Source organism: Mytilus californianus, unplaced genomic scaffold (assembly GCF_021869535.1).
Source record: "Mytilus californianus isolate M0D057914Y unplaced genomic scaffold, xbMytCali1.0.p SCAF_1, whole genome shotgun sequence".
Taxonomy (NCBI): domain Eukaryota; kingdom Metazoa; phylum Mollusca; class Bivalvia; order Mytilida; family Mytilidae; genus Mytilus; species Mytilus californianus.
This window is the reverse complement of record NW_026262581.1, coordinates 28,079,961-28,092,231: the sequence shown is the minus strand read 5'-3', so window position 1 is coordinate 28,092,231 and position 12,271 is coordinate 28,079,961.

Sequence of the window (12,271 nt, the reverse complement as noted above, 5' to 3'; positions counted from 1 at the left end):
TAACTGTTAACATGGTATTATATGTGATAAATTGCTGTAAACAATAGTAAACTGAGTATTTATTCTTAGTACGCACTTCCTATTTTAGTTGTGGTGATATAAATCTGAATATATCAATGATACACGTTTGAGAAATATGTGAAGTTCTTCAAATGCAGATTTAAACCTTGTTTATATGAAACACAATCCCGCATGCAGCTGTGGCCATCCTGTTGAGGATAGTATTCACCTTCTTTTTTTTTTTTTGGTGCCCGTTTCACATTGAAGCAAGAGAAATATAATTTTCAAAATTAGAAAGATCTACTATATGAAATTTCTTGAATATTTGTTTTTTTCGATTGATTTGATAGATGAATAGAAATATATATATAATCTAAAAAGTGTTGACTAAACACCCTGCAGACTGCAGTTTACTCGCACATTCACCTTTTCCACGGCTAACAAAATTCATAATCGTATCTTTTAGTTTGTTTAAATCTATTTTAGTGTTTGTTTTTCAAATTTTTTATGTAAATAGTTTTGGATCAACATCGAGACAGAATAAATTATAATTCATTTAATGAATGATTAAAAACTGAATTATGCATCCAATCTAAATTTTCAAGCCAATTATCACCTATATAAAAAATTTAACAGAACACAATTCTAGTTTTATATTTAAAAAAAAATAGGTACGCTAAACGAAACTATGCACGCTAAGAAACGATGTACGCTTAACCATACGATATACGCTAAACGAAACGATGTACGCTAAACGATACGGTATACGCTAAACGAAACGAAGTACGCAAAACCATACGATGTACGATAAAAGTGCGCTTATGTTATCGTTTAGGGTATGGTTTATGGTACATGGTTTTGTTCGTACATCATTCGTTCAGCGTCCGTGCAACGTTCGGTCAGCGTTTCGTTTGCATTCGTATACCGTTCGGGTAGCGTACTGTCATCGTTCGGGAATCGTCCGTACATGATTCGGGCATCGTTCGTTTTGTTAACTTTTACGTTACACGGACTGTACAAGAGTATTAACACTATTATTCAAAAAAAGACTGTCAATACATGATTATCGTCGTCTTATTTCTCTTTTGAATATTGACATGGAACTTCTTTCGTACGCTCTAGCACAACGATTGAAAAAAATCCTACCAAATCTTATTAAAGAAGACCAGACTGGATAATCATGTAAAGAATAGATTTATTTGTTTAAATCTTAGACACATACAAGATATTATTCAATTTGATTTCACTGATTTATACACAATTGAAGGGGCTATAGTCTTTGTTGATTTTTCTAAAGCGTTTGACTCTTTAGAATGGAATTTTATGATTTCAGTATTAAAACATTTTGGATTTAATTATTCTTTTATAAGATGGTTAAAACCTTGTATAGTGATATTCAAATATGTACATGTATTAAGACCAATGGTTGGATATCAGATGTCTTTAAAAACACCAGGGGTATATGACTAGGATGGCCTTTATCGGCTTACTATTTGTTTTATCGGTTGAAATCATGGCGTCATGATTAAGAACCAATACCGATTTTAAAGGTATTCAATTCAAATTGGATGGCAAAAATCATAGTACAAAAATTTTGCAACCAGCAGACGATACTATTTTATTTTGTTGTTCCAAATACGACGTTCAATTAGCTATGAACGAAATTGAAATCACTGGATCTTTTTCAGGATTGAAATTAAACAGAAATAATACAGAGGGGTTATTGGTAGGAAAGCTAAAATCATGTAAAGGCAAAATTGAGAGAATCAACTGGAGTGATGGACCAGTTAAAACTCTTGGCATATATGTTGGGCACTGTAAAGAGGAATGTGAAAAACTACATTGGGAAATTAAAATTGAATAGATGAATAAATCATTTTGTTATTGGCACAAAAGAAATCTTATTATTTTGGGAAGCAAATTTTGATAATTAAACAATACTTGTGCTAGGAACTACCTGTATAGTTCCAAAGAAATATTTGAAAGAAATAGAAAAAAAAGTTGTTTTAAATTCGTTTGGGATAATAAACCAGATAAAGTTAAAAGAAACTCGATCATTGGTATATATGAAAGGAGGGGATTAGATATGATAGACATAAGAAGCTATGTGGGTTAAAAGACTTAGTCTAGTAAGTGATTGTGAAAGAGATTGGAAAATTATACCTCAGCACTATGTTTAGAATTTGGGTCAAACTGGATAGTGTTACAAACAAACAGCGGGGAAAAGCCAGACGAAAGCCTTGAAAACATCCATGATGTTTATAAAACTATCCTTAAATGTTGGAAATTAACTGGTAGGAGTTAACTATAAAGCCTTTAACATTTAGAGATATAAGAACACAAATATTATGGAACAATAAATTTATTAAATTTGAAGATATAGCTATAGTTTAAAAGAAAATGGATTAAAAGCGATCCTATTTATGTACTTGATATCATAAATGAAAAGTAAAATCACAAAAATACTTAAATCCGAGGAAAATTCAAAAAGGAAAGTTCCTAATCAAATGGCAAAATCAAAAGCTCAAACACATCAAACGAATGGATAACAACTGTCATATTCCTGACTTGGTACAAGCATTTTCTTATGTAGAAAATGGTGGATTGAACCTGGTTTTATAGCTAGCTAAACCTCTCACTTGTATGACAGTCGCATCAAATTCCATTATATTGACAACGATGCGTGAACAAAACAAACAGACACAATAGGTAAAAATGTCAAAAATAGGGGTACAGCAGTCAACATTGTGTTATCATCTTAATCACTATAAAAACAAATAAACGTAACAAAGAAGCACAAAAAGGCATACATCAAATTTAACAACCTCATTTTACTTTTTTATTATACGATTTTATTTATATATATAAAATCCACCCATAAAGGATTAAAAGATTTTAAGTACTGGGACTGAATCCTTACCCTGACAGACACATGGTTAGATTAACATTAACTTTGACGTTGAATCGCGCGTTTGACGTCACACAGGTAGAAATAAAATAATTTTGTCGTTCAATGTATTACGGGATGCATAAGTTCAGAGTCACGTCAAATGCATATCACAAAAACAGACTTAACAGTAAAAGTAAAAAGGCATACATCAAATTTAACAACCTCATTTTGCTTTTTTATTATACGATTTTATTATATATGTAAAAACCACCAATAAAGGATTGAAAGAATTTAAGTACTGGGACCGAATCCGTACCCTGACAGACACATGGTTAGATTAACATTAACTTTGACGTAGAATCGCGCGTTTGACGTCACACACGTAGAAATCAAATAATTTTGTCGTTCAATGTATGACGGGATGCATAAGTACAGAGTCACGTCAAATGGATATCACAAAAAAACAGACTTAACAGTAAAAAGGCTGCATTTCACAAGATGTCATTTTGAATAAACTAAAAAAATTAACCAAACTGGATAGTTGAAATTAATTTGATAAAGAAATCAATACCAAAAGACTGGGCAGCAGTTTTAAAGTCGGAAAATTCTATAAAAAGCACTGTTAATATAAAAATAAACAAATTATTTTATTACAAACTTTATATAAGACTCTGATATATAAAACAATTGAACTATCTATTGGACCAAAAAAATGGCTGTGTATACTTAATGTAGATGAGGTGTTACACCAAAACAATTCTTCAAATATCTAAAAGAAAATAAACTTAGAATATTTAGATGGAATATATTACTACAACATATTCTATCTACAAAGAAACTTTCTTTCAGGTGGAAAATTGTAAACAATAGTTTTTGTAACTTTTGTACACAAGAAGAAGATTATGATCACTTCGTTATACTGTGTCCGTATTTAGAACAATTTTATAACAAAATAAAAAAAGTTTTAAAGAGGAGTAAAATAACTTTTAAGATAAAATAAAGACATTTAGTATCCAGATATAAATTTTTTGACGAAGAATATTTTGGCTTTTACTACCTTTTAACAATTGTTAGTTTTTCAATTTACAAAGCCCATTACATATCTGATCAAAAGACAAAAAATGTCAATGTGTTCTCCTTTTTTCTCAATGAATTCAATAAAAGAGTAGGTTTGAAAATTCAAGATAATATTTTTGTAACCATTAGAAAACATTTGAACAATCATTATGATTGATATTATTGAATATATATTTGATGTAATATGAATTTTACACCTAATTCCTAAACACTATAATTCAACTACGAATATCGTAAAATTTTGACATTTGCCACTTAATTCCGATATGCCTCCTGTGAATTCATTCCATATTATTTCATTTCTTTTTCTTTTTCTTCTTTTTACGGGGATGCCACAAATGTAACACAATAGGTTTGTGAACATTATAACATTATATGTGGAGCAGGATTTGCTAACCCTTCCGGAACACCTGAGATCACCCCCAGTTTTTGGTGCGGTTCGTGTTACTTAGTCTTTAGTTGTCTATGTTGTGTCATCTGTATCATTATTTGTCTGTTTGTCTTTTTATTTTTGGCGTTATCAGTTTGTTTTCGATCTATGAGCTTGACTGTCCCTCTGGTGTCTTTCGTCCCTCTTTTATAAAACGTGTGCTTTACTGATCATTGTCAAAATAGTGTTTTCGGTGAAATGAAACATGAGACAAATCAAAATTACTTCCTGTTGTGATAACGACATTGAAAATCAAGGTGATCCTGATGAAAGGTAAGTTTTTTAGTTAAGTACAAATTAATAAGTTGATATATCTTCTGGTGGCTTCTGACTGAAATATTGCTGTTGAATGTTGTCTTAATATATTTTTTATACGACATAATTATTTAAATGAATAATGTCATTATAGTATGTTGTTTATTCATAATGACTTTTAAATAATATTTTAGTATTTCAGTGCGGAAGCGTATATAACTTTACCTAACATCATTTTATTGATCGCGTATATATATAGAACGAAATGTGGGGCTAGGGAGGGGTGAGCGTTCACAAACATGTTTAAACACGCTGCATTATAAATGTGTCTGTCCCAAATCACCAGTAATTCAGGTGTTGTCATTAGTTGCTGTCTGTCGTGAAATTATTGGTCTTCGTATATTGTTTTGTTAAAAACAAGCTAGGCCAATGATATGTTTTCGTTTGAATTGTTTCATGTTTGGTCATGTCGTGATCTTTTAGAGCTTCCCATACGGTTTAGGCTTTGCTACCTGCTGAACGCCGTTTTGTGACCTATAGTTGTTTAAATCCACATCTTCTCATGTTATATAGGTCAATGAGAGAAAAACTTATCAACGCGAAAAGCAACCATGTCATCAGCGGTCTTTAACAATAACATTATTATTTAAAGATGAACCGTCTATGAATGTACAGCTACATTATGATATTTAAAAGTATAATAAGAAAAATGTACATCTGTTTCATATATAAACTGATTTTTCGCCTAAATTATGCATGATGTAACCAGGACGCATTTATTGAAAATATGTTTTAACTAAAACAAATAAAATTGAAAATGGAAATGGGGAATGTGTCAAAGAGAACATATAAATTGCACATTTTATTATAACTTTTCCACAAATTTTTACCACATTTTCGCAGTGAAATGAATTCAGATTTTTTAAGGCCAAAGTTATCAGCTTGTGAACCAATTTCTTTATTCAAGCACAAATTGGCCCTACCTTTGTGCTCTAGCATTATAATCGGGATTTCTGTACTCTTTTCAAGTACCTGCTGACGTCAATCTTTTTTCACAGTTACAAAAATCAACAAATAAGCAGACAAAAACATAATTTTGCAACAGGAAGATCGCCATTGTAGCTTGAGATTCAGAAACAGATAGTAAAATACCTTCAAATATTAAAGGATGATTAGATGATTTTTGTAGAAATGCATGATATATAATGTTTAATCTATTAAAATTATCCTAACACATCATATATCTTGTTTCCAATAATGGATGAAATGAAAAATTCCAGCTACCCACGCTCTTTCTTTTTATATAACGAAGAAAAAAAAAGGTAATGCTATGAAAATTATTCAACACGCCATAAAAACATGATTAATGTGTATTTCATTATTGAAATAAGCTATTGAAATCAAAATAACACTTGTGTGATGTATTTGATAATATTCATCAAGTTTCCTATTATGCACGACATTATATATTTTAATTTCATCGATCAAAAAATAAGGATGATAGAGTTTCTTTTAAATTTTTCCCTCCTTTTTTGAAATAAAACGCTACATATTCATTCTGTCAGTTTACATTATATCATATGAACTTTAAATGTGCAGTGTAATGTTTTGACTATTCAACCACTCTCTGAAATAAGTTGTTACTATTTAAAGATTACATTGACTAAACATGTACAGATCAATTGTTTTACCGATATTTAGCCATCAGAAGCCGTTATCAGATTCGGCATATTCTTTTTAAGACACTGCCTACGTATTGTTTTAAATGATAATGCATATGTGAGGCGTAAGGGGATTTTTTGTATGGAAGTTATAGAGAGTACAGAATTAAGTGAAGTACAAGATAAGAGGCAACGATTTGGAAACTGGGAATAAAAAAAATAAAAACTAGACATAGGAATGGTAAAGGAGTAGGTTCGATAAGGCCTAAAAATGGCCCCCCTTTTCAGCTTAAATTTCAAATAAGGAGTTATTGACCAATATCACAATGAATCATAGCTAATACAGTGACTAGATAGGAAATAAGCCTTTTTGTTGAAAGTTTACGTTCCTGCGTTTTGTTCATGACGTCACAAATAGTACTCATTTTGATTTTCCACGAATAATTCAATGAAAATGGGTAAATTTCCATTGATTATTGGACAGGAAACATAGAGCGCATACGTGAACAAACAAGATCTTTTAAAATAATGTTTGTAAAGACATTTTACATGTCTAACATGAATATTTAGTTTGTCGACGCCTGCACTCTATGTTTCCTGGTCCTAAATTTGGTTGAAATCCGGTCGTTTTTGTTAAATTTCGCCAAAATCTCTTATCTTGACCTATTTGGGATGTAAAAAGCAACGCTTTAGAAGAAAACTTTGACACAAATGGTTCTATTTAAATTTCTCACTTGCTTTAAGTCAACTTTAAACATTTTGTATCTTGTAACATTGAACTTTATAATCGGGGCCAACTATGGCCCTTACCGAACTTACTCCTTTACTACAAGATGCATATTATTCGAATTTCTGTATAACTGACATCAAATATAAAGGAGTATCACTACTGGAACAATGCCCCGTAGATTGGCCGTGAAAATGTCCGTAAGAATGCTGGTGATTTTTGCAGTGTTTGTCACGGTTAATTTACGGTGGGCCGTGAAACTTATCCGTGACAATGCCGTGGAATGACTGTCGTGAAAAGGCTGTGAAAAGTTTGTGAAAAGGCCATGAAGAGGTGCCACATGAAAACTTGGGTAAAAAGACCGTAGAAACCCTGTGAAAAAAAATATACACCGTGAAAAAGTCGTGATAATGCATTATGTGCCCATTGTGAAAAGACAGTGAAATGTAGATATAGTACCTTTATTTGTCGTGAAAAGGTGCCAACTGAAAACTTGGGTAAAGAGACCGTAGAAACCCTGTGAAAAACAAAAATGTACACCGTGAAAAAGTCGTGATCAAACTTTTTTAGTAATAATTGTGACAAAGAATAAAATTTTATTTTTAATAGAACTGTAGCAATTATGTAAAGAAAACATAAAAGCACAAAAATGTCAATGTGATTAAGTAGCTAAAGTCAGCTGTAACATGTTTTGTAGAAATTTTGTACATCTCTTGGGTCTGATTTTACCACTTCAGCAATATTTGTCTAATGTAACCCTTCACTTCACTGCCCTTTTGAATAACTATTCCAGAAAAACATTTATAGAAGTTCCTGTTAATTCCCAGGAAATACTTTTAACTGAAAAGCTCTTCTTTCCAACTGGATTCCTGAACTATTTTATATAAAGACTGCTATATCCTTTTGCTCTTCATTCCTAGAATAAATAAAGAATCATTACATACATTATACATGTATATACAAAAACTATTTATATATTCAAATTAATTTTTGGCATTTATGTACATACATGTACTTAAAACAGCTACAATATTATTCCATGCAATACAGGACTTCACGGTTAATGACCCCATATTGAATAGGGGGCAGATTTTCATACTGGAGGTGAAAATGGTATGAAAAATACTAAAAAACATCATTGAAACAGAACAGCCACTTGGAAACATGCATAGGTTTTCCCATATTTTCATACCATTTTCCAGAAAATCTGCCCCCTATCCAATATGGCATCATTAGTTAACGAAGTTCTGTATTGTCAACTTATATTATTTTTTTTAGATTTTTTTAAACACTAAAGACACTTTTAAGACAGACTATTAAATTCAAATGTTTCTTTGAAGTAATAATATGTATGGCTAAAGCCAAACTTGTCTAGACTAAGCGGCCGTAATGAGTCACAGCTATTTATTTTACAGGGGCCAGGGACGTAGCAACTTTTACTGCAGGCACATTCACCATACCCTTCTATAAAGGACATTTTGCCGTACAAATATTAAATACTTTCCCTGCTACGCCTCTGATTAATCCCTTTTGAACTCTGTGTCCCGACGGCCAAGTCAGAAAATACTTAAATAGCTCCCGACACATTCAAAGGGGGTTACGCATCTGATTATCAGAGTGAACTCCATTTCAGAGATACTTATTGCTATTATAATCATTTCCAATTATCTATGTCTATGTCTACGTAGTGTACTGTACATAAATGTCATTTTTTTTTTATGTGGGCAGTGTGGGGAAAAAGGACCCCCCCTTTTTTCCCCAAATACATAAAGAAAACAAAACCGTAATCGTATTTAAAGGATCCGGTAAGTCTTAGAAAACATTAACCGAAATGATTAAAGAAATCAAGTGCAACAGACTCAAATATAAGTGAATATATCACATGCATGTTTGCGCGGTTTCTGCAAATTCAGTGAAAATCAGTTCAATGGAAATGCTCATCAACATTTTGGTGATATGATGCATAAAAGAATAAAATATTAATAACTTAACTTACCTCAAACTTGCTGTCACTCGTCTTGCATCTATAAAGTAAATATTACTCGACCTTCGGCGTTAACCTTGCGGAAATGTTACAATTTACTCTAAAAGAAACACGAATCCGGATACGGTCTGATATTCCGGGAAGTTCTCGTTTTTACATGTTTCGGTTCCAATTAAAATTAATGTTTACATTGTTTATAATAATGTACAGACGAGAAGCAAAATACTTTTCTTTAAATACAAAATATTTATTGGCACAAAGTCATTAATTATAACAATGAATGGTTCCATTTAAAAGTCAGTCCTTTACAGTAGTAGTGCATATAATAATATTTAAACAGACATATATTTATAATGAAAAGTTTATAGGATATTTAGAAAAATGTGAATGGAAATAATTAGACCATATTACAATAATCACATGGGATGTTTAAATCTGAATTAGGATAAGAAAAAATTGACATGAAAAAATATCACGGCCTTTTCACTGGTTTCAACAACCAGTGAAAAGGCCGTGATATTTTTTATTAAGCATGAAAGGACAAATTATCACGGCCTTTTCCGGGGATATTGAAATTTCACGGTCTTTTTCTAACATCAAATATTTTTCACGGCCTTTAGAAATATTTTTTTTACAAAAGTCACGGGGTATTTTCACGGGGTTTTCACGGCCCTGTGATATTTCACAGACATTTCACGGCCTTTTCATGGGCTGTTGTTACAGTAGTGTATGGCCACGAAGTGTCGATATTGGCCCTGTGAGGTGACAAAAAATAAAAGAGAAATAAGGTGGATCCTTTATAGCTAAAAAATATCTACGTATATAGTTATTTGTTATTATAGTATAAAATTATATTTTTGTGACGTCATTAATGTGACGTAATACCCGGAATCAAACCGGAACGCTTTTTAAAAAAATGTCCAAATTCTTATTGAATTTCACACTTCCTGGTTAAATTTCGCATTGGCCACAGGCCTCGACCAAAGTAATTTTACTCTCATTTTGATTGTTTGACACTTTGACTCAGTTTGCAACAATATTTAGCGTGGTCGAGGCCTGTGGCCACATCGAAAATTTAACTTTTGCTAACAAGCAAATCCTGAATCATCGCCGCCATTTCCGAGGTACGATAGATTCTGTGACGAAATAACAGTACCAAGAACTTGCACAGTTGCTATAAATAGAATAAATTTTATGATTTTTTTTTTTATTTATAACAAACAAAAAAGAAGAAAATGGAATAACAAGTCTTTGTTTTTAGTGAAGCTTTGTTAACCGCCGATCCGGAGAGGTTTTTAAACACGGATAAATACGTCCTCATAACTGTTTTTTTATAGAAAACAAGATAAATTGGTGGAAATAAAAATTATGAATTTGCAAATTATTTTAAAGTTCATTTCCACGTTGTTTTGTAATAATTAGCCCGGTCTGTGCTATGCAAACAAAAATATAACAGTTTTAAATTAGAGCCGTAGTTTTTTTCCATAAAATTCTACATCCAGCAGATCGATATGAATGTCAACATAAAAGTTTAATACAAATTTCCCTTTTAGATACACATATTTTGTATTTTATTAAAAAACGAAATCGTCGAAATGTAACCTCCGCGGAATGTAATATCATGTTGACGCTTTGATGAAGTGCTTTCTTTCACGTCCGCATTTTCTATCATGTATGGCATGCCAAGTTAACATTTTAAATAATTACTACGGATGGTGTAAATAAATTACAGAACTATGAACAATAACATACATAGAAAATGTAGGACATATAGAAACCACGTGAGAATTTTGATATCATATTGCACAGTGGTTAAATAAGCTTTTCAATATTTTTTTACTTAAAATGAAAATTACGACGCCATGAGAGGGCATGGTGTATACTATCCGTGACATTCAACCATAACAAATATTTGTTTTCAATGAAAACTGAAATATAGATGAAACAAAACTATCCGACAAAATCATATAGCTTGGGTAACTTCAAATAAATATCTGATATTCACGCGGGATAGCCGGCATAATTGGTCAGAATGCATACAAGGAGCAATTGTTTATTTCTTGTTTCCTGTTTGAAATAGATTATCTAAATTGCACTCCGTCATAAATATGCATGAATTATTTGCCACTGGACGTTCTTCAAAAAACAATCTATCATATCTCTTCTAAATTTACAGTACAATAATGATTTTAAAAATAATTAGATAAATGTTTAAAGATTTTAAAATCTTTTGAGAAGATATTTACGCGTCTATTATTTCACTTTTTGGGAAAGAAGAAAAAAATGAATATTAAAGAAACACACCATTTTACTACATGAGTTGTTTGTCTCATGATGATGGATGACTGTTTAACGTCCAGTGGCAAGTAATATGCATATTCCGGACGAGAACATGTTGATTTGCGCACATTGCCTCTAGACTGGTATCTAGGGTATACAAGACATAATCTGGATATCACACATGGAGTCCAGAAGTGATGAGCTTCTCTTGAAGATGCAGCATTTATCCCACATGCATGGATGAATGTGACAGTGAGCAGAGTGTAGTTGAAGAATAGAATATTAATTTCATCATTGTGAGGTAGCTGTCACATTGACGTTTATCTCAGTTGTCATCTTGCTCATCTTTTTGAAACCTATTTGTTTATATCGTACTTTTTGCAACTAAGCAAACTTTTTGAAAACTCTTAAAACATTTTTACAGGTTAATATAACATATCCATGAGAAATAGTTCACATTTCATTTCACTTTAAAGAAAACAAACATTGTGGAGAGTTGTCTCATTGGCAATCATACCACATCTCCTTTTTATATATAGACGAAAATAATTGATCTGGTATATTAATTATAGTTATAGATAATACATTACTTGAAGTGACGCAGCTTACATATACATAAATATCGTTACAATCAACTCCAAATAAAAAAAAACTGATATTCATGGATTTCTATTCGTTTTAAAATGAATCCATGCACGTCATTCTGTATCTGGTTGAAATTTGTCTTTTTTGCAATGATATCACATCTTCTTTTTTTATACGGATTGAGGCATGAATCTGTTTAATTTCACCAAATGATAATAAAAATAATAACAAAGTACACTCAAACTTTTTTCGAGATAAGAATGATAGTTGTATGTGGAATACATGGACACTTTAACCACGAGTAGGACTAGTTAAGACTACAAGATAAAAGCTAATTAAGAATAATTTGACAATTGTGAAAACCTTTAAAACTTAAAGGGGC